This window comes from Vanessa atalanta, chromosome 27 (assembly GCF_905147765.1).
Source record: "Vanessa atalanta chromosome 27, ilVanAtal1.2, whole genome shotgun sequence".
Classification (NCBI taxonomy): Eukaryota; Metazoa; Arthropoda; class Insecta; order Lepidoptera; family Nymphalidae; genus Vanessa; species Vanessa atalanta.
The window spans coordinates 3,453,926-3,478,215 of NC_061897.1; the positions used below are offsets into that span (position 1 = coordinate 3,453,926).

General features: G+C 34.0%; 1 protein-coding gene across 1 annotated transcript in view; it reads left to right on the top strand.

Moving 5' to 3' along the window:
• LOC125074278 (cuticlin-4) overlaps positions 1-24,290 on the top strand; it is a 58,750-nt gene that overhangs the window by 4,063 nt on the left and 30,397 nt on the right. The gene's annotated exons all lie outside the window — the stretch shown is intronic.

Below are 24,290 nucleotides of genomic sequence, written 5' to 3' on the forward strand. Positions count from 1 at the left end.
GTGGAATATGCTCCTAACCTTCTCCTCAAAGGAAGATTAGGCCTTAGCCCAGCATTGGGAAATTTACAGGCCGTTACTCCTAAGGTTCCTTAATTAATCTTCTTAGATTTTTTTATAAACTAAGATTAACATTTAATAATCATAATAATAAAAAATGAATATTATCAAAATGATTTAAGACGTCTTTACTTGGGTTTGTAGTCGAGGAATATTTGAATGATAGATACGTTCGTTTCATAATGATGTAACCAGTCATTCTACATGTCAGGCGTCTACAATTCCTCGATAAAAAAACGTTCTTGAAACGGAATTATGTAACAATAATAATATGAACTGTAAGTTCATTCAATAGTAAAACATATTATTTAAAAAAAAAAACGTTTATATATACAGTTTTGGGTCTTTGCTGTTCTTTCATAGAAGACCATAAAAATACATTGGATAATATAAACTAATATCTAATATATTAATATAACTAATAATTGTGAGTTAAATAAATAAATATATAAAAGTTTGTTAAATTGTTCTTATAAGGCTTTTAACTGAATGTTTAAATTTAGTCTTGAAATTTTATATTAAAACCAATTCATATATTTTTAATTCACTTTAATTCTTACACATAATTATAACATAAAACCATGGAGAGTGCAAGTTCACCTGGGTGACTTAGACTTTAATATAAAAACAAATAACCAGAATTAAAAAGAAACTTTTTCGAATGTATCCTCTTTTAAATGTGCATATGTGTTATTCCGCTTTTAAGTTAAACATTTCTAATTCGGATAAGTGCAAGTCGGACTCGCGCACTGAGGGTTTCGTATACTGATGTTACGAGAAATTTACGGTTTTCGAACTTTTTCCTGTACTTGTACTACAATATATTGCTTCTTCCTAAATATCATGATGAGATCAACGCGACTAGTACTTTATAAAATGTTTTGATTCATAAACGACCTTATCTTATAATTGCGTAGACTTAGAGGTTCGATGTCTTCACAGCTCCAAGGGACCGCAGATTTTAGTGTTTGGTATTAATTTCAACTTTATACCTCTACGCGTTCCTTACAAAAAGGGTCTTGATGAACAGACATGCAAACAGACGGACAACGAAAAGATCTTGTAAGGGGTATCTTTTTTTCATCCTGAACAGATACGGAACTCTAAATCTAAACCGTAATTTCGACTTACTTGACAAAAAATGTTTTAATATTTTGACGGCACGGCCTTTTATCATTTTTATCGTTTATTCGAGTTGCACCTGTCGTTGTCACGGGTTGGGATCTTGGCGCGTCATCCGATGTTCGTGTACTTTTTTTAATCATTTAGTTTTAATAAAAATTTTTTTATTGGAATATTCATTTAATATTAACTAATATTGGCAAGTATTATCAAAGTAACTCTGTCTTTCTATCTGTTACGCTTTATTATACAAAATTAGATGAGTACGAAGCACTCTTGAACCCCAAAGATTATAAGTTACTTTTTTATTTTTTATTTAGACAGCCAGATATTAATATGAATACCATAAAAAACCAGCTAATGGCGAGTCGAATTCACGAAGGAATGGCTCCGTATGGTATCTATAAAAACGGCAAAAAAACTATGTCTGTTGCATGGAAGCGCCTTTAAATATTTATTTAGTCGTTTTTTTAGGATTTGTTTTTATAGCGGCAAAAGAAATACATCATCAGTGAAAATTTCAACTCACGGTTCATTAGATACAACCTGGTGACAGACGGACGAACAACGGAGTCTTAGTAATAGGTTCCCGATTTACCCTTTGGTACGGAACCCTAAAAACATCCTCAAACATAATTTTTGATGCTGTCTGGTAATAAAAAGTACAGGCACACAAATATAAAAAAATACAAATTAAAAATAAAATATACCAGACGCACAACAAGTCTGTAAACAAATTTAACGTATCGAGGTATTGTCTGATCGTTCCAATTATGTCGCGGTTCACGCGATAGAGTAATTGTTGTTCTGCCATATTTGCTGGGAAGGTTGGCCTGATGTTTCTTTGTTATATCAAATTTTTCAATGTCATCTTTACGTTCTATAGTATAATCATCTTTGTATATGGCGATCATTATAATTGATCCCCCCCCCATATGGTGTTTTAAATATAAAGTATAAAAAAAATAAAATATTATAGCCTTTTGTTATCGTACAGTACCAATATTTTTAACAATTCATTTCAATAAACAGTTTGAGAAACCAGGACTAGGAGCGTCTGACGTTTATAGCACCCTAAACCCTTAGAACCTTTTTATTATATAGTATATTACCAGCTACCCGCCCTGAGTAGAATAACCATATAAAACGTCTATGTATCGTAATTCATATAAATATATTAATTCACGTGATGGATGCGTAAGCTAAAAGTGTTTTTTTCCGATATATTCAAAATTATATTTCGAATAAGACATACGTACCTTCCTCGTGAATCAATGCGTGTTTTGCATGATTTTGGAGTTGTCGCGTTTAGACAGAGGCGCTCGGTAATATTTTTTATAATATGTAATGATGTTGACAAAATCCTCCTTATCCATGATTTCGACCACGGTAGTTTATTTTAAAGGACACAAGGGTGTAAGTTTACATAAGTGAAACTATACATAAACTCCCTATTCCGTCTCTTGTACACATATGGGATCTGAAATCCGACAGATTAAAAAATCACACAAAATTAATATGCACAATAATACTACCAATTTCCAGATTCAATCACAGCAGGTTGACCAGGACCTCGAAGCATTCAGCTTCAAAAACAAGCCACTAAACCAACAAGGCTGTCTAAGCTACCAATAAAGGACGGCCTTTCATTAAATAAGGTCGAACGACTCTTACATAATGTAATCCATGTACGAATTAATGATTGAAATATCTCGTTTTATATTTGAGCGACGACACGACCCGGTTTCATTAACCTTTTATAAAACAGTATTTCTATTATGTGTTTGCATGAATACAATCGCTATAAATCAAACATCTAGATCGGTTTTATGGTTTTTTTTTTTATGTAAATGTTCATTCAAAATTGAAGATTGGAAAGAGTTCAAGCAAAGGACGAGCGAGTTTACGTGCTTTCCGCGATAGAGAGAGTAGAGATAGACAAGTGTTCATACTTCGAACTTTTTTTTTTACCTTAGCAGCCTGTAAATTTCCCACTGCTGGGTTAAGGCCTCCTCTTCCTTTGAGGAGAAGGTTTGAAGCATATTCCACCACGCTGCTCCAATGCGGGTTGGTGGAATACACATGTGGCAGAATTTCGTTGAAATTAGACACAAGCGGGTTTCCTCACGATGTTTTCATTCACCGCCGACCATGAGATGAATTATAAACATAAGTTAAGCACATGAAAATTCAGTGGTGCCTGCCTGGGTTTGAACCTGCAATCATCGGTTAAGATGCACGCGTTCTAACCACTGGGCCATCTCGGTTCTGGCTTCGAACTTGCAGACTCCGAAGTGCTGCTGAATATTTATTAATAGAAAAACCCAATAAATTTTGATCTGTGGTCTTACATCACGCCACTGGACCAACGAAGTTGTCAGAACGCTATAGTTCTGTAATGTTCATCATAATATCTATTAGACGAACGAATATAGACGAAAGAATCATTTATATATAAGTTTTATATGTACAACATGAAAATCTATATTGTAATTAGATTAGAATATGTATCAAAATAAAAAATTACCCACAAATGCCGCATAGCTAGACAAAAACCTGTTCTTCTCTTAGTAAGAATTTTGTGGATATAACGGCTCTGCTCTGATAAGTGCCGGCGATGGTAATCTTAAGCTCCTCGTCCACTGAGCCATCACAATTCTGCAAAGTTAATTTAGGTTTAATGTTAAGAAATATAATTCCCACGGTACGCACTTGCTGTTACGAATTTTATTTAGTAAGTTTACGAACGCCGAAGACGAGTATCGTGGGAGTATTGCCAAACGTGTATAACATTAGAAGTAGTTGTTTTGTAAGATTATTATTGATTGGATACTTATGTACAATTCGGAACATCAAAGTTCAGGTTATTTGGTGACTGTGGGTTTGGAAAGGTTGAACAGTTGAAGTTTATAATAATAATGTCCTCCTGACCGAAATCGGCCACAGATTGTGCAAGACATTTTTTGACATAGTGCACAAGTGTGTGCCCAAACACAGTAGCACTGTATTCCTAATAATCCGATAGGATACGATCCGTTTGATCAGAATTCCGGCGCAACACTAAAGTCTGTACGAACTACTACTTATTATGATCTAAAGAAAACCCCATATACCTTTTAATTATACGTTCCAGGGTTTCTTCCCAAGACCTCGGAATTAACCTTACAACCTAGCCATTACACCAACAAGACAGTCAACAAGATCAGTGACTGGTCTCGTTGACTGTTTTGGGTGACATCTGTAAAATTAAGCAAACTAAATTTTCCAATTTAGTTTGAAACATAACTTATAAATTTATGGTAATGTCTTGTCATATATATGGAGCAGTTACATTACAGAATAGCAGTAGATGTTTAAGAGTAAGTATATATATACACATGTATATACATATATATTGTATTGCTTGACCCCAAAAGTGCAAATAATTGGATGGATTTATATGAATATAAAACACGTGCCAGCTAATAAAGTAAGGAATAATATAAATGGTGTTAGAATGTAAACAAGAATTGATTCTCTCTTTAGTTCAGTGACTACTAATTTCGTACTAGAGTCCAGAGCTTAGATCACGTGAGTCTTAACCGATAATTTGAACCCAGTGATTTTGTTGTATTTGTGTAAATTGTAATTAATCTCGTGCTCCGCGATGATGGGTAACATCGTGAGGAAATCTGTTTGATGAATCTGTACCCTCATTGTAGCTACGAGGAATAAGCTTCTACCCAAATGGAGAGACTGCCTTAGCCCAGCTGCCGGATATTTATAGGATTTAACTAAAACTAAAAGAAACTACTAAGAAATAAGAATATACATTACAAATAGACGATAGCTTTATATCTTTGGTCTTGTAAGTTCAAAACTGATTATAAAAAATTAATTTGACATATTAACCTTCGATTTGATTTGGATTTTAATGAGAAGCCCCAATCATTCAGGTCCACGGTAAGATTTAATTTAACCTTTTATCTGGTCTTTGCTTATATAAAATAGTTATTTAATAGTGGCATGATAATTGTTTGGTTAAAAATATATTGCTGCCATTTAAACAAAATAGATAGGAAGGTTTGACCAAGGTAACTTACACGCCCGCGCACGCCCTTGCGACCGTAACGGGTTCGAATCCTGGCCTTACTGTCCGCGTCTTCCACTTGAATAACTATTTGCAATGTTAAGCAATAGTACGCAAGTTCGTTCCGTTCCATTCGTTCATAATTCGAACTTCAAACTCGATATTATTTTGACAGCTGTCAATTGTTTTTTTTGTTTATTAACTTTCTCTCAAAAATGGCAAAGGTGTTGCGTCATACAGTCTCTTTATCAAATGTATATTAATGCATAGAGATATAAATAGTTATGTTAGGTAGATGTTCCTATTTAATATTATAAAGTTAAACGCCTTGTTGGAATTATGGATAATTTTATCAAAATAATTTGAATAGTTTCTTAAATATTTCGTTGGCGTTTGAGCAAATGAACCAATGATGGTCTGAATGTTTATGGGTAATGGTGTATCCGTTAGGTCATCACTAGACCCATAGACATTAAGAAATTTTAACCATTCCTTACTATGCGATGTAAGGAATGGTTAAAATTGCCAATGCATCGCCAATGCGCTACCAACCTTGGAAACTAAGACGTCATATCCCTTGTACCTATAGATACACAACAATAGTAGATATTGCTGTTCGTTGGTAGAATATCTGATGAGTGGGTGGTACCCAGAACAACTAGTATCAGAAAAGGGATCATCGTGATGAAAATCACTTAAAACAATATTAACACTATTTGACTCGTAACACAGTTTCATAATATATTAATTTAATAACAAAATATTAATTATTTGAAATAAAAACTTAAGACGTGAATAAACGTCAAGTAATCGCATACGAAATTATATGGTTTTGTACATATTTGACAATACCGCCTACTGTCAAAATCTACCCACTCTTGACCAAAAATAGCTATAATGTATTTAACTCACATGATTCATTCGCACATTAGCATAGAGATATGTTTTATCGCCAAATACGTATTTATATTTAAGGCCGTTCTATTAAGCAATACAGAGTTAGATGTTGCAATAATAAGATGAAAAAAATACTTATATATCGACAATAAAACATTGTTTTAAATTACAATATGAAATCAATGTTAAAATAATTTGGATTAATATATTATATATTTTATTAAAGGCTCCTTGACCGGCATACTTTTTGAGATAAATGTATAACATTTTCATCATCGTTTAAATTTTGTGTCAATTTCTTTTGAAATGATTCCAAATAATAACCTCAAAATTAAAAACAATGTTGGGCTTAAGTAACCCAGTGGTTAGAACGCGTGTATCTTAACCGATGATCGCAGGTGATGATCAGGTGGCCCATTTATATTGTATAGGTAATTGACCGTCCGCCAACCTATATCTATATTGTATACTTAATATTATAAATGTGGAAGTAACTCTGTCTGTCTGTCTGTAGCTCTTTCACTACCAAACCAACGAACCGATTTTGACGAAATTTGGTATGAAGCAAACTTGACCTCCAAGCATGGGTCCTCCTCCTCATAGGCTTCCTTTTTTTGCTTAACACATGACAACTAACCACTAAAACGCTAGCAAAACCGCGAGCTACAACTAGTTATAAAATAATTATGTACGTAGGTATATGTCACCTTAAAATTCTCAAGACCTTTAGTTTATAATAAATCTAGGCAGATTTTGAATTGTCGAAATATTGTAAACGAAGCATTCCATTTACAAAAGAACGCATAAAATATCCACAGTATTTTATTTAAGGTCAAATTAGGTAAATAGGTTTATAATTAAACTCAAATTTACTAGTCACATTAAAAACAAAACCGTTCATAAATTTTCGACGGTAAACTATCTGGCTAAACTGGTCCTAAATTTTATGCCCAAACGTAATTATATACTGTGGAAATAAAGTAGATTTAATTCGTGCAACACTAATACATAAAGCAGATATATATTGAAGTGGTTCACAATCTACATGACGAAAAATTAGTAGAACTAGATGGCAAAACGAAACTTCATAAAACTGCAAACCCGTCTCGGTAGGTACCATCCACTCATCAGACTACTACGACTAGCTACGACTTTTTTATTTTACTCATCGAAGGGTTGAAATGGGGTTTGACGGTTTGTGTGATTTAATTGTAAATTATTATTGTGAGTTAATTATAAAAGTATCACAATCACAATTTTATATCGTGATTTTTTTTGGTCATAGTATATCAGTAGTCACTACTACTACATTGGTAATGCATGATATATTAATCCGCGTATCACTTGTGCGTCAGTATTATAGAATAGTATGTGCTTATAGTTACACTGGGTCACTCACCCTTCAAACCGGAACCGAATTTTAATAATATTGAAATTAAGAAATCGTACCAATGATTTAGATTTGTCGTTTTTATTTTGTTTCTTCACTGACGTCCGCTGTCGTACATAATTAATTTCCTTTTTTTTCTAATTGTTTTTTTTTTTCGTAGTTCCGTTAAATTTGAACACGCAGTCAGTTGATCAGAAATTAGACTTGAAAGTCTATGTTATTAATAAAACTTTAGTCATTAATAAATAAATCATAATATTTTTGAAATAAGAATGTTTTAACAATATATAAGTATCAGGCATAAAAAAATTTTGTCTTTCCTTGGAGTTCAAGCTTGTTGGATATCAAATTTATTAAAACTCGTTTCAGTAGTTTAGCCATGAAAGAAGGTTCAGTAGAACAACAGACATACAGAGTTGCTTTTGCATTTATAATATTAAGTAAAATTAAAAAAAAATGTAGAGCAAGTTTTCGATCTCTTACAATTTGAACTTAGATACAAATTCATTGTCAACGCTAAGTTCCTACTAATAATATCTACTGTAATTTGTGTGTGTGTTTCCTCCGAGTAATTTCGCTGCCCTGGGCACGAGCCCCGATTGGCACTTGTGTAAATTCAGCGCTGGGGTTTTGTGTGAATTTTGCACAAACAAATGTGTAAGATATGTTTCACTATTATCTAATCATTCGAGTTTTCGCAATATCCTTAGGGTTTTCGATAAATTCAAATTATCAAATTATCCTACAGCATGTATATTAATGGATTTTTTTACAATTTTACATAATAGCGTTTTAACATAAAGGCAAATAAGTGAACCCCCGCAAACATAGTAAACTAAAGGAACAGATTATTTGCCTAAAAACGTGTATGAACAAAAAGCAATCATTATTACATTGCGAAATGAATCTTATCTCAAAATGATAAGTTTTATATTCTGTTAAACTCATTTGAATATGTAATCCGCGTAACAAAACTATTCATAATCATTTTTAAGGGAAAATGAACTATAAATAGTTAGAGATAAGGCACAAATTAATGGCATATGTGTGCCTGTTTGTACGTCCTCGAGTCGAGGTCGGTCGTAATCACCTGTGACTTCTGCCTGACAAAGATTGGTTCACACTATAGTTATAAGTCCATATCATTTTTAAAAAATTTAAAGTTTGATATATAGTCTTTAGCACGTTCACGGAAGATATATCGAGTTCGATAAAAATTTTTCTAAATACACAAATATAAAATATTTTTATTTACGTAGTTTTCAAATTACAGCTGATCTGATTATATATGTATAGTCATCTGAGGTCAAGGCGTCTATAGAGGCAAATGCCTCTTTTGATGATGAAAAAGAAGCGCAACATTTTAAGACCATACATACATTTAATGCCTTAAATTGGACACTGTTAATATAAAAAATTAGCGGTGATAGATCTACGATATCATCAATATCATGAAAGACGCAAACAAACAAAAACATTAACAAACTGAACATTTCCCACTTCTAGGCTAAAGCCCCTCTCTCTTCGAGAAAAAGATTTGAAGCATATACCACCACGCTGCTACAATGCGAGTTAGTGGAAACACATGTGGCAGAATCTCGTTGAAATTAGACATATGCAGGTTTTCTCACGATGTTTTCCTTCACTACCGAGCACGAGATGAATTATAAAAAGAAATTAACCAAATGAAAATTCAGTGGTGCTTGCCTGGGTTTGAGCCCGTAATCATCGGTTAAGATGCACGCGTAAATAACAAAATAGGATTTACTTATTTATTTATTTTTTATTTATCATAGGAAGTTTAACTTAAAGTATATAATAGTCTCTCAAAAAAATCATAAAAATGACTTCCAATGTTCTCTAAAATGTTTCATTACAAAATGCATTTAATATAGACACAGTGTAGACAAGCCTTAAAACCCAATGATGTCACGTAAGTTTACGTCATTTTACATGTGGGCAGGTATACGAATGTCATCGAGCGATAGGAATTAGTATGTTTAAAAATCGATTATTAATCGTGTTTTATTCATTGAAGACCAATGATTTAAAAAAAAATGAAGTGTCGTTTCATGTGTCAAGTTCATTGCGAACTCATCGTCAAGAATACGAACTGCAATTTCATCGCGTCCGTTTACAGCAATCGAACTATTGTGAATTGGGAAACACTCTATGTGTCTGTTTCCTCATGAAGACTAAAATATTCTATAAATCGTAATGAAGCATGAAATAGATTCGCTTTACTTAAATAATGGAATAGTCAAGTAAAAAGTAACGTCGGGTAAATCTACAAAAACGCGATATTTGAACATTTTATGCCTCGCACAACTACACGATACTTGGGCACCTTTAAGAGAGCCTACACATTTCTTGAAGGCTTGTAGTACACCAACAAGACCCCAGTGTTTAAAAATCTCTACTCGAAAGGATAAAATGTGCAGATTTTCTCAAGATGTTTAGTTTAGCGTTGACCATGTGATAAAAAAATATTAAGCACATGGAAACTCAATGGCGTTCCCCGGATTTGATTTGATATAGAATTCACATTTGAACATAGAGAAATCAGTATAACATATAGATATTTACCATATTATATGACCTCTTTGCATTTATTTAACATTTAATATTGCACAGATTAAATAAACCGACCACCTAAAGCGTAGAGTATCTCATAAAACAAAAGACAGGTGGAGCTTTCGGAACAATATAGTGAAGCAACAAAAATTACAAATTCCCTGTAGTACCAAACGACGCAACTTTTTAATAATACGTCGAAAGTGCTGTCAATTTAAATATTAATTATTGACGTATTAACAAATTGTTACAACAGTAGCAAGAGTTCAACAATCTGTGGCCCTATCAGCAACAAAAAAAAATTTGTCGTCGATTTCATAACGCAATCACCCCCTTAATGTCAGTTGAGCGCAAGTACCAGGATATACGAAGAAGGATTATTTTCAATAGATTATATTTTTATAAATGACGTGATCGTCTGTGTAAACATCACCCGGAAGACATTAATTAAAAAATATATTGCTTTTGTCTGTTTAATAAAATATATTTTAGAATATTAAAACTGTATATATATATATATATATATATATATATATATATGATGAAGGGATTTTAATTAAACTATAATGATGACCTCCGTGGTCCGAGGTCCCGGGTAAAATTTCATTAGTTTTCTATGTTGTCTTGGGTCTGGGTGTTTGTGGTACCGTCGTTACTTCTGATTTCCATAACACAAGTGCTTTAGCTACTTACATTGGGATCAGAGTAATGTATCTGATGTTGTCCAATATTTATTTATAATACAATTGACATACGAATAGTGATTATATAGGAGAATCCACAACAGCACGATTTTTAAGGTATTTTCTGCCGCACAATCACTTTGTGTAACCAGCTTTCGTTGGCGGTTTTTCCGAACCAATGCGATTGGTAACTGTTAAGGAAAGACCCACACATTTCTCATAAGCGGGCAACTCACCTGTAAGACTCTCGGTGTTGCAGATGTCTGGTGCTAGTCGCTTTTCATCTGGTGAGCCTCTTGATCGTTGGCCATATCATAAAAAAAATTAAACTGTCTTTATAATTAATATGCGAAAAGTGATACTAATACTAATATTTTGTTGGTATGTGTATGAGTGGTTGTTGTTAACCACTCATATACATATTTTACCGTCTGTGTGTGCAGGGCTGGACCATGAGTTTAGGGGGCCCTGGGCTAATACTACTTAGGGGCCCACCTAGATGTACACCTGAATGTAGAATTGAATGCGTTTGATTAATTGCAAGATCCGCAGGGCTGCAAACCATTTGGCGGAGGTCGGGCGGATCAGGGCCATAGCCCAGCAAGCCCTGATCGCCCGATGGGAGGAGGATCTGGGATCACCCACGGCAGGCCTGGCGACAGTGGAGGCGGTTCGTCCCCACTTGAGTCGCTGGGTCAAGATAAAGCGTGGCACGCTCACGTTTAGGATGACGCAGGTACTTACCGGGCACGGATGCTTCGGTAAGTACCTGCACGGGATAGCGCGGCGGGAGGTGTCACCCTCCTGCCATCAGTGTGGCGCGTCAGTGGACACGGCGTACCACACCCTGACTGAGTGTGCTGCGTGGGGGCCCCAGAGGCATTCCCTGGTGGCGTCTTTGGGCGGAGACCTCACGCTGCCGAGCGTCATCAACGCAATGCTCGGTAGCGAGGCGTGCTGGTCAGAAATGCGCTCCTTCTGCGAAAACGTTATGTCGCAGAAGGAGGCAGCGGAACGGGAGCGGGAGGTTGACGCTGCTGCAGACCCGATCCGCCGAAGAAGACCGGGGAGGAGGAAACAACGCTACGCGCACCTTCTCCCCTCGCCTCAATAGGCGCCACAGGAGCTAGGAGGGTTCTCAGTACCCCGGGAATCCCCCCTAGGAATTGGAGGCCCGCATAGGTGGGCCGACCGTCAGGGCGTCACGGTAGTATGCGAAAGCGATCCCGTGGCGCCTACCGATGAGACGGAGAGGGTACCGCTGCTTTTTTAGTGGGTATTCCGGTGTGCCGCTAACATCTTGGGCACCGGCGAGTCCCACATACCCCCCCACTTCCACGTGGGAAACGCGTAACGCGTTTTTCCAGCGAAAAAAAAAAAAAAAAAGGGGCTGCAAACCATAGGATCTGTTTAATTTAATAAAATTAGGTAATTCTTTCGCATCATCGTCTATTTTTGACTTTGACTTGACTTAGCTGGGCCCTAGATCCATAGGGCGCCTTGATCCACGGCCATAAGGACCATAAAGACCATAAAGCCACAAGACCAGGTCTGTGTGTGTGATAAATTTGAGTCGTGTGTGTTAGTAGCTCTTATAGTAGTCGCTGTTGTTGTATGGCATTAATATTCTAACGATGGTAAATATTTCTAACAGTGTCTATGGTAGTATCCACATATTTGCCAATATGTGAAACAAAAAAAAAAAGCTTTGCCAGAGACAAAGTCGGTCGAAAACTCGTATTATAACTAGCAAATACAATGTTCACAGGATGTTTACCAGTTTTTATGACCTTCATCAATATGCATACTGACTCAGTAGGGCAGGAATTTATCAGCGATTCATTAATGTTCGTATTTTTATAATCATAAATGCGAAAACGATTCCAATGATTGTTTTATTGTAAGTAAATAAGGCCTTAAATGTTCTACTGTCGTCGTTTTTCGAAGAAGGAATGAAGATAAACAAACCGTAGATTTACATACGTATTCCATGCGGTTTGTTAATAGCTCAGCCATATTGTCCTACTAACAGTTGATGAAAATATTTTTATTTACAATACAATATTATTCCACTTTAATTATACTTCCAATGTTCCGATGACAGTTTGCTCAACGTTCAAAATGCCATTTTTACGCAAATACATAACGAAGATCATATATCATCCATGCTCAAGAACAATTATATCGCGTTAATTCAATGTCAAATGTTCATGATTTCGTCTTCTTGATATTCTTGTAGTTGGAATAGGCTATAGATAGCTGTCTCCTCTTAACAAGATAATTTTAAGCTGTTTTTTGGTGCTATTTCAATGAAGTTCGTGTATCAACATGAGGCAGAATTTCATTCGTCGCGTGTAGGTTGTCTCGCAAATTTTTTTTTTCCGAATAACATGACAATGTATTTTATGATTTCTCATTGTTGACTAGTGAAATCCCTCGACTTCACACTTAAAAATAAAATAACGATATTAACACAAAATACTTTATAAATCCATACTAATATTATAAATGGGAAAGTAGTTCCGTCTGTCTGTTACGTTTTAGTACTTAATAATGCACCGAATTTCATGAAGCAAGTTTGAAGCCTAATAAAGGGCATAGACTACTTTTTCTTCACCCTTCAAGGGTATAATTTTAAAAAGGAGTTTGCATGGAAGTTCTTCAAGGGTTTCTGTCACAGATTGAATTTCACGCAGTTAACGCCGTGAGTTTAACTGGTTAGTTGTAATTATAACCTATACTGGAAATTGGACTTCATATAAGTTCGCTAAACATTACATAAGCAAACTTATATAACAATTGACAGTAAGGTCATTTTCGAGGTTAAATTTAAAGGTTTTAACAATTTTAACTTGACACATAATAACTATAGAAATGTTTTAGCATATAGTTCTTAATATGTTGGTGACTTCTTACCTTGATGTCGTCTTCCTTCCTTTGTTATATAATATTTATTATACAAATCCGTGATCATGAAGTATCTTGTTTTGATTTTATATTATTTTTTTTTAAATTTATACTGGTAGAAACTATATCTAAACTAATATATATGTAAATGCGATAATTAGAAATAAATAAATGATCCCAATGTATGTAGCTAAAGCACTTGTGTTATGGAAAATCAGAAGTAACGACGGTTCCACAAATACCCAGACCCAAGACAGGCCAGAAATCGAACCTGGGACCTCAGAGTAGCGTACCCATGAAAACCGGTGTACACACTACTCGACCTCCAAGGTCGTCAAATAGTTAATCTGTCTGTTACCTTTTCTCGCTTAAACCGCTGTGCCGTGGTTTCGTTTCGCTGGGGAAGGACATAACCTACAGTTTTTTTATTCATCCCTCGAAGAGGTAGATTTGTAAGTAACGGTTTATGTGCTATATATAAAGTTTTATAAATTTTGTTCGGGTAAAGTCGCATGTTTAGCTAGTAATATATCAAATTTATTTTTAACGTCCTATATATTTCCGAAGTAAAGTTCTCTAATTCAATGATAACTTGAAGGTTTTTTACGATGATCTGTTGCAAATTGACGATTTAACACGTCTCGGAGTTTATTCGAAAACACGCAATTAACGTCATGGTCTCTTACACGGTAATAAAAAGAATCACGAGATGTTTTCGTGGATTGAATTTCGTTAATATATAAAACATATATATGGAAATTATTTGTCACATAAATAGTCTAAATTAAAAACTCATAATAATATATATAAAGGTGAGCCGGTAATATTGTTTGGTTCGGGGTTACCATCTTCGTCATACATGTTCACAAATAATACAACAAATCGATAGCTAGATTATCGTATATTGATTTTTAAAATATTTCATTGGCCGCGACCACATCTGTCTTATCCTTCTTGACAACTGATATTTTATGTTTTTCTAACGTGACATAGAGTGATTGACTTCACTGGCCATCCAGAATCAAATCTCAAAACTAAGAGATTACAATCAAAGTTTTTAATTATCTGACGCTGCGACATATATATATATATGGATCATCTCACAGACGTACCTATATACTTACACCTATACACCTGATAAAATAGGCACCGCATCTTAAATCGTGATTTTACATGATAAAGTTAAATTAAAACCAGCGGTTCTGAATGTAAATTCTGCTGAGATGAAGCGACAATAAATTCAGAAGTTACTCTTCTCCGACAATTAGATGCATAGATTATTAAATATAATAATTAAATAATTACTAGAATAGTAAAACTCTTCATAATTAGTATATATTTATATATTAATAGCAAAAAATACCTTTTGTGTTTTTCCGCCACACATTATACGTGAAATTTAAATAGTCATTATTAATTGTCAATATTGTTTTGTGTGTGTGCGACAATTTTAAATAGTATCGTTATATTTATTTATTATAGCTTAAAGCAATATAGAAGTCGTACTGCATACGTGAGCCAACTTAATTTGGTCGGTTGAACTGTATTGAAGTTTATAAATAACAAAGCATATAATACCTCTAGTATTATCCTCTGCGCGTTTTCTTATAAGTATGTATATAAGCTTTTGTAATAAATCGAACTACTACTAATAACAGTTTGAATAGTTTTATTTAATTCATTTAGGACGGCATACTTGAAAATGGGCCACTTGGTGGTAAGTGGCCACCGCCCGTAGACATAGATGCCATAAAATAACCTACACCAATACGGCATCAACCTTGGGAACTGAGATGTTATACCCTCACTCACCCTTCAAACCGGAACACAACAGTCCTAAGTATTACTAATTAGCTTACTTCCTGGTTAGAACTACTTGAACCCACGATAATAGCCTCCATGCCAGCTCGTTAACTATTGAGCTACTGGTGCTCAAACGAAGCAATTACAGTGTTGTAACACCATGGACAATATAGAGCGGCTTTATCACGTTTTACATTACCTTTTTAAAATCAAGGCTGGACTTATGAAAGTATAAATGATTATATCTCGTCTCTTGAAAATTTGCATCTTTTTAATTTGGAGTCTTAATATCATTGTTTGTCGACTGATGTACTTTAGTTTATGATGTAAGAAGTCTATGAATTTATTTTAGGCCAGTAACAATTATTAAGCATTTTAATTTTAAGATTTGCACTTTAAGAAATATTAAACATTCCTTAAGCGAGCAAATGAGCATATAAATGGGCCACCCGATGGCAAGTGGTCACCACTGCTCATAGACATTGGTGCCGAAATTTTAAACATTCCATAATTATAATCGCATTATAAACAAGCTTCAATTGAGAATGAGCAATGGCTTATATCGGTTAGGATATTATAACTTATAGAACTTTCGGATCTCTAATTTATTTATCCGGGAAAACCATCTTGTTGATGAATTGTCTCAAATCTCATCTGATTGCCAGGTCATCGGACTGACAAGACCAATTGAGGTTAATGCACGTTTTTCTTGGTAAAATCATCATTCCAAAAAAACATATCTGAATGAAGTTCACTCAGTCAGTGAAGAGTTTGTGTACAGATAGCATAGTCTCAAGAACTTCGCCGTAGCTGACTTCTGAAGGAGAATATTTGTTAAATAATTCGCTTAAAATGCCTCGACTTACTCCCAACACCTGTGTGTGACTGTTACAAAATGTTACCAACTCTAATTTCACAATTTTCCCAGCGAACAAAGGCCTATGAGAAACGAACGTTTTCGCAAACGAATGCTGGCAACGGAACACTTGAAAAAAATATACCATACCGCAGTACAATCGACTATTGAATTACAAAAACATTGGAATATTAAAATATTTGATTATTCCGATTTAAAATTTACAATCACTAAAAATTTAATTAATACAATTTACTTTAATTCAGTCAATATTATAATGCATCCTAGCCGATGATCTCGCGTTCAAACCCAGGCATGCACCACTGAATTTTCATATGCTTAATTCGTGTTTATAATTCATCTCGTGCTCGGCGGTGAGCATCGTGAGGAAACCTGCATGTGCCTAATTTCAACGAAGTTCTGCCACAGGTGTATAACACCAACCTGCATTGGAGAAACGTAGTGGATGATTCAAACCTTCCCCTCAAAGGGAGAGCAGGCCTTAGCCCAGCAGTGGGAAATTTACAGGCTGCTAATGTAATGATAAGGTATGGTTGTAAAACTTATAATGTAGATTACTAATAGTTTTGTAGGGAAAAATAAATATGTCCACCGACCTTGAAAAATCAGTTATATTAAATTGTAAATAATAAATCGTGTGGAGCTATAAAACTAATATTGAATGCAAAGTCAGACTACAAGTGATTTAGTTACATAAGTCGATCACTGATTGGCTGCGCGCACGCACTGTCACTGATGCATATCGGTATTGACCTTCTTTAACATATTATACTTGAAAAAAAACTAGTTCAGGCCCGTGGTTTTATCAGAATTATATAAAATAATTTAGTAGGACAAAAACTTGATAATAAATAATTAATTTTTGAGCAATTAAATTATTACATATTACAAAATTGAGTGATTAATGAGGAAGATTTAGATGTATAAGATTTCTTTGTAAATTGGCTGAGTATTATTGTTAAAATTCTCGGAAAAAACATGACGACCAATAGAGATTTATATTAGGAGATTTATTTTTCTATGTAGACCATATATCTGATAGTAAGAATATATGAATAAAAACTCATAATAGTTGTACAAATCATAACAGTGCGAAATGTTTTAATCGCAATTTAAATTTACGAAAAAAGAACCAACTCCTCTGTAACCAATGAAGTCTTTCAAACGAGGTTTAATATGTTTTTAAAATGTTCATGCGACCTAATTACTTAAAGATATTACGTACACTTAAAACATTTATTTGTGTGTGTAATGTTATGGAACTTTTAAATTAAATTTAGAAACGATATCGTAATAGTAACGGTGTTTTTTTTTTATCTATATTATACCGATCCGGATTTTTTAAAGTCGATTGCCAACTGACCACCGCAATACCGGACGAACTAGTCGGGTATCGGATTATAATTTGTCTAGTGGGATTTAAAAATGATTATGAAATATATATAGCTTTCTGTTTTAGATAATACATCAAATAAATCATTCTTAGGGCAAGGTATCCGCTTCTATAATAAAATTCCGCAGACATTTTTAACGTTGCCGTTTCATAGATTCAAGTTATCTGTAAAAAATACATTGGTAAAGAAGGCATATTATTCGATAATGCTTGTTGACTTCCAGGCAGGAGACATAACATATACATATATAATTGTATTTAACTAACATTACTGTATTATTAGACGTTGAAAAAGAGTAACTACTGACTTTCTTGCCGGTTCTTCTCGGTAGAATCTACATTCCGAACCGGTGGTAGCTTTACTTTAAATAGTTTGTTAAATTACGTTTCAAAAGTTCTTGTTAAAGTCTACTGAAATAAAGTATATTTTGATTTGATTTGAAAAATAAAATCATATTCCTTTGTTCAATATACAAGAATTGCTTATTGATCGTCAAATTAAACACAGCCAACGGTTCGGAAATGAAAATACTCCGACTTGAGAAGAACCGATGAATTGGTTTTAGAACGTTTAGTGAATTTGTGTTTTTTTACAGATTTAAAAGATTAAAAAAAAACATATATCCAGGAGGCGATCGTTCCATTTCCAAATCAACTATGAATTAACTTATTATATAATAACTAGCGATGGGCCGAACTTCGACATTCGGCCGAAATTCGGTTCAAACGTCGAACATTCGATGTAAGATTTTTTTTTTTTTTTTTTCGCCTAATGTTCTGCCGAATTCCGTATTCGGTACAATTCACATTCAGCCTATCTCTAATAATAAACTTTTGCAAACAAGCGTTCCTTTTTTAAATTTATTTTATTAATATGACATAATATGGTATTTTAAAATGATATCGTTGATCCGTTGCAATTATTTTTACCTTATAACTCCGTTACAATCTTATTATTATTATTATTGAAATTAATTGTATACATATATGCATTATTATTTAAAGACTGCTGTATTTACTTATAAGACGTTAGAAGGGTGAGTGAGCCAGTGTAATCACAGGCACAAAGGACATAACATCTTAGTTCCCAGGGTTGGTGGCGCATGGGTGATGTAAGGAATGGTTAATATTTCTTACAGCGCCTTTGTCTATGGGCGGTGGTGACCACTTACCTGGTGGCCTATATGCTCGTCCGCCAACCAATGCCATAAAAAAAAAACCGTTTGCATTTGAAACGCTCGGAACATAAACAAAATAAAATCCGGTTGTTGCAGCCAAAAAAAAAATATATTTTTTAATTTGTTAATATCAAACTATCAAAGGAAACGTGATGTCATTAGTGTACTTCCTGGATACCAAAAAGTTACTCAATAAACTTATGATTTAAATATCATGCATTTTTTTTTTTTTTATTAAATTTTTTTTAATACTAAAACTAAAAAACCTAAAACTATAATTCTACAATATATATCTATATATTTAAGAGCAGTTACATATACTATGTGACATAAATTTTATAATGCATTCGACTATTTAAAAATAGAACTATGGTTACATTTAAGACCATTTTAAACTAAATAAAAAAATGAACATCGGACTAACGGCACATAGCATTGATCTGATACTCGAGTGGCGACCACTCGCCCCGAAATCTGACGTAAGTAACCTTGTGCAACCGGCTCTTAAGTAGAGTCAGCAAAACAATAGTGTTATATAACATTAACACAATTAAAACCATGTTGTGGTTTTTTTCTCGACACAGATTTTAATTGATATCATTTATTGTTAAGTCATACGAATATCAAACATTAATCAAGTACAGCCAAAGCATTAATATTAAATTTAAAATAAACTCTTGTGTGACATGTACTTCGAGCCCAGAAATGGTCCAGTGATTAAGAGCCATGAATCTTTACCGTTTATTACGGATACAATCGTGCGGGTGGATCGATCGTATTTCGGTTGAAAATCGGTCAAAATTAAAGCACCTTGAAATAAGCTAGGGATCTTCATTAAAAGGGGCTTAACCTTAGCCTGGCAGTGAGACTTTACTTCATGAGATACCCACGTCAATTCTAATTGATTCCCACTCAAAACTCTTACTGAAACACTCAATAAAGACAAACTATTATTTTTATTTAATTACAAAATACGAATTTAATTAAATCAATGCAATATTCTGTTATGGAATGGAGACCACTCATCGTTAAAAGAAGCACACAATTGCGTAATTCGACCTCGTGGAGTTCAGCTTAAATGCTTAGGGAAAAACGTCAAGGGTATTTTTTTATATTTATGAATCAAACATGGCGTGGCTCTTACTCAATGGAACTGAAATATTGAAATTTAAAATTATTAATTTTACGTTACGCATCGCTGTTTATTATAAAATGAGTCATGTGATAATACTACGTTGATAGTCTTTTATAGTCCGCACCTTACACAAAATTTACATTGTTTTTTTTCACAGCCTGTATATAACCCTCTGGACAAGAAGAAGGTTAATTAGTTACTAATAATATAATCAATAAATAAAATAAATATTGGACAACATCACATACATTACTCTGATCCCAATGTAAGTAGCTAAAGCACTTGTGTTATGGAAAATCAGAAGTAACGCCGGTACCACAAACACCCAGACCCAAGACAACATAGAAAACTAATGAACTTTTTCTACATCGACTCGATCGGGAATCGAAGCCGGGAAAACCGGTGTTCACACTACTCGACCACAGAGGTCGTCAAATAATAATAGTCATTTAAATAAATAATTAAAAAATATTTTTTTTGCTTACAGTACTCTCAAAACCAATACAGATTGGTGTGTTCTTTCTACAGTACTAATGGCATTGGTTTGAGTTTTCATAAACTTACTTTCGACTATTTACGTTATGAAATATTGACTCAGACTAACCGATGTAGTTTAAACGGTTTTATACACGCTAATGTGGTTTAATATTAGGTATAAATATTACTTAACGTGTGATTAGTCAAACAATGCTCTGTCTTCTTCTTTCGAATGTGAAATCGAGGATGATAGACAGAGAAAACAGTGTTTAAATGAACACTAGTTTCAAATATATTCCATTGATTAAAACTTACATTTAAAAAAAAGTCAGTCATATTTTTTTGCATGGAATGATGCTTAGAATTTTAAGAGGGGACCATAATAGCTTAAGGACCCTTTGCGCCATTGTCGTCGACAATATTAACACCTATACTTAAATTAACAACTTTTGACAGCAAATTGGCGCGATATCATTGGTCGATAGCTTGATTAATCTATGATATTCACTATGATTTGCGAAAAAACGACGTTTTGAACGTCGACGAAACGCCGATCGCTGACGATCGCATGGAATACGTAAATCTAAGGTTTGTTTATCTTTTTTCCTACTTTCATTAGAATAGGCTATAGTTGGCTGTATGGGTTATTCCATTCCATTCAATTCGTACTCGAGATTAAATAGTTCTATTGCAAGGGGTTGCTAATATGTTTTCTTCCAGTTAAAAGTAAAGCTTATGTTGCGATTGGTATATAGGTAAAGTAACAGCCTGTTATTATCCCAGTGTTGGGCAAAGGCTTCTTCTCCCTTTTGAGGAAAGGGAGCTAACTCCAACACGCTGCGCCAATACGGATACGTGACTTCAAATTTAGTTCAGTGGTTTACGCATGAAAGCATAACAGTCAGACAGAAAGACAGAGTTACTTTCGCATGTACAATATCAGTACAGATGGGGGTGGTTTTCAACTATATGTAACGTTGTAACCAAACATTGGAGAATCCGCCAGATTAAACTCCAAGACAAAATACTTTAGAAAATTTTAGCACGGTTTAAATACATGTACAGTGTACATTCTCGTAACACAGAAGTAACGTGTCTCTATTATCATGTTAAATAATGTTTCCGAGACGATTTACAAGAAACACAGACACTAAATATTACTGCTGTTTTTTTTTTATGTATGACACACATACGCGTCCTTAGTTACGCAAGCGGCCTACTTTCACAAGCACTGACTTCGCCTTAAATATGTATAACCGTTTTTGAATCATCGTTTTCGGTACAGCAAGTGACCTTTTTGTGATTATAATTATGTCGTATAATGATTGGATCTGCTCTAAAGGTCATGCCATAATTTCTTATAAATATGTATGTCCATTTATTCGTTGTAAGTTGAGTAAGCCCGCGGCTTCTTTCGCGTTTAAATGGCTGATCGTTAGGTGTTAGGTATAAAAAAGTAACCTTCCCTGGGGGGGAGGTTGTTCCATATCAATTTCCGGTCAGTCTTTAAGTCGAAAAAGCGTAACAGAGTTACTTTCGCATTTATAATATTAGTATAGATATAGAATCTAGAATTAGTATGACAGAACTGAGGGCTTCAAGTATGTTCAAATCCGATTAAGTTCAAGCCAAGAGATGGGTTTTTTGGTCGAGAAATTCTCAGTAATAGCTCTGAGCCTATAAAATCAAAATATACTTTATTCATTTTACAAACTATATTAAGCGAAGCTACCACCAGTTCGGGATGTAAAATCTATCGGGAAGAACCGGCTGGTATAAGGTAGGTTAAGGTATCGTGTACACTCCCGTTAAGGGTTTTTCAGAACTGTTCTGTTTTTCAGAACATCATTATCTAGTCTCGTAATGGTCACGATTTTACATTTATACCTATAGTAATATTATAAATGCAAAAGCAACTTTGTTTGCAGGGCCGGACCATAAGTTAAGGGGGCCCTGAGCTAACACTACTTAGGGGCCCATCTAAGACGTATACATAGACATTGATTGAATGGGTTTGATTAATTGCAGGATTCGCAGGGCTGCAAACCAAACGATCTGTTTAATTTAATAACTTTATGGATTCTTTGGCATCATCGTCTATTTTTTACTTTGACTGGGGCCCCGTTGAATCGAGGGGGCCCTGAGCTGAAGCCCAAAAAGCCATACGTTAGATCCAGCCCTGTCTGTTTGTCTGTCTGTCCACTACGCTTTTACGGTCAAATTACTGAACCGAATTTGATGAAATTTGTTATGAAGCAAGCTTAAACCCCAAGAACATACTTTTTTACACCTAACGCCCAACCTCTAAAACGCGAGCAAAGCCACAATAGATTGCAACAGGGTAAATAGACATCGGACAACATTATTATTTTTTGCATTTTAGTTCTCCTAAACGTACTAATAAAAGCGTTAATATATTTTTTAATGTTATTTTATATTATCTGTACGTAAGTTCCTCATGATGAATAAAATATCAAGAAACTAACGAAGATATGCTAATCAAATTTGGCAAGACTGTAGCGAAACAATTCCATTAAAAAAACGAACTATAAGATTATTTCAAATAACAAAAAAAAAGCAATTCTAAAAGGTTATGAAACTTAAAATTTTCATAATAGAAGACGTTCGTTTTAGTGTTATTATCATAATCGTTCTAATTTACAATACGGTATATTTTAGACGTACCTACGTAACTTGCATCCGTAGGTTTATATTAAATAATACGTATATATTAATTTTGACTACAATGTCGTCTGTTTTCTTAAGAATTAATAGTGACGGTAACTTGCGAATATCTATTTGCAAATGTGTATGTATACGATTTGAAGGGTGAGTGAGCAAGTGGTTGGAAAAGCATAAATGGTATAAAAATTGGTTAAGAAGTAATAGTTCAACTATACCAATATAAAATATTATTTTTGGGCACTTTGAATTGTAACTCGCCCTGCTTAAGCTAAAACCAGATCAAAAACATTCTACACAAAGAGTATTCTATAAATTGACGAGTATAATATTATCTCTTTAAATTTAAAACATTATAAGCTCAATAACCCCATTAATAAAATAAAATTATTAGTTATTCGAAGTTCATTCATGGCTGTATCACCGTGATCCGTGATAAACTGTAATAAAAAAAAGAAGTTCACAGGGATTTTTGACATATTGTTTTTGTGTTATTACCGCGAACTTTGACATGTTATTGTTATTTAAAAAAAAAAAACATATATATTTTATTATCTGTACGTATAGATTTAAAAAACAGCCATTCGTACATCCATTTAAACGCGGAAGAGGTCATACTCCGCGAAGCATGACATTCAGACAGAAATAATGGTCTAAGAATCAAAATAATTGTGGGTGTCAGTAATAGAGGTATATGTGATAACTCTCATCAGCATTATCATGTGAATTCTCTGTTTTTAATGTTTTTTTTTTTACAAAGAATCACTAAAGTTTAATATGATAGATTTATTCTTGTTTTTGAATTTCGATTGTTGCCATTCTTAATTTAAATATTAACGATCAATAGGAATAACGCATACCTACTTATTTTGATTCTTTTGATAACCTAAAAAAATAACTGTCAGTAGTTTAGTTTTTTATATATTTAATGTATTTACATTAAGGCCTCAAATTTATAAAAATTAAAATTTGCTACTGTGAAATTCAGGAACGCGTGGTGGCAAAAACACCAGCAGCATTGTAGTGTACCTAAACACAAGGTCAGG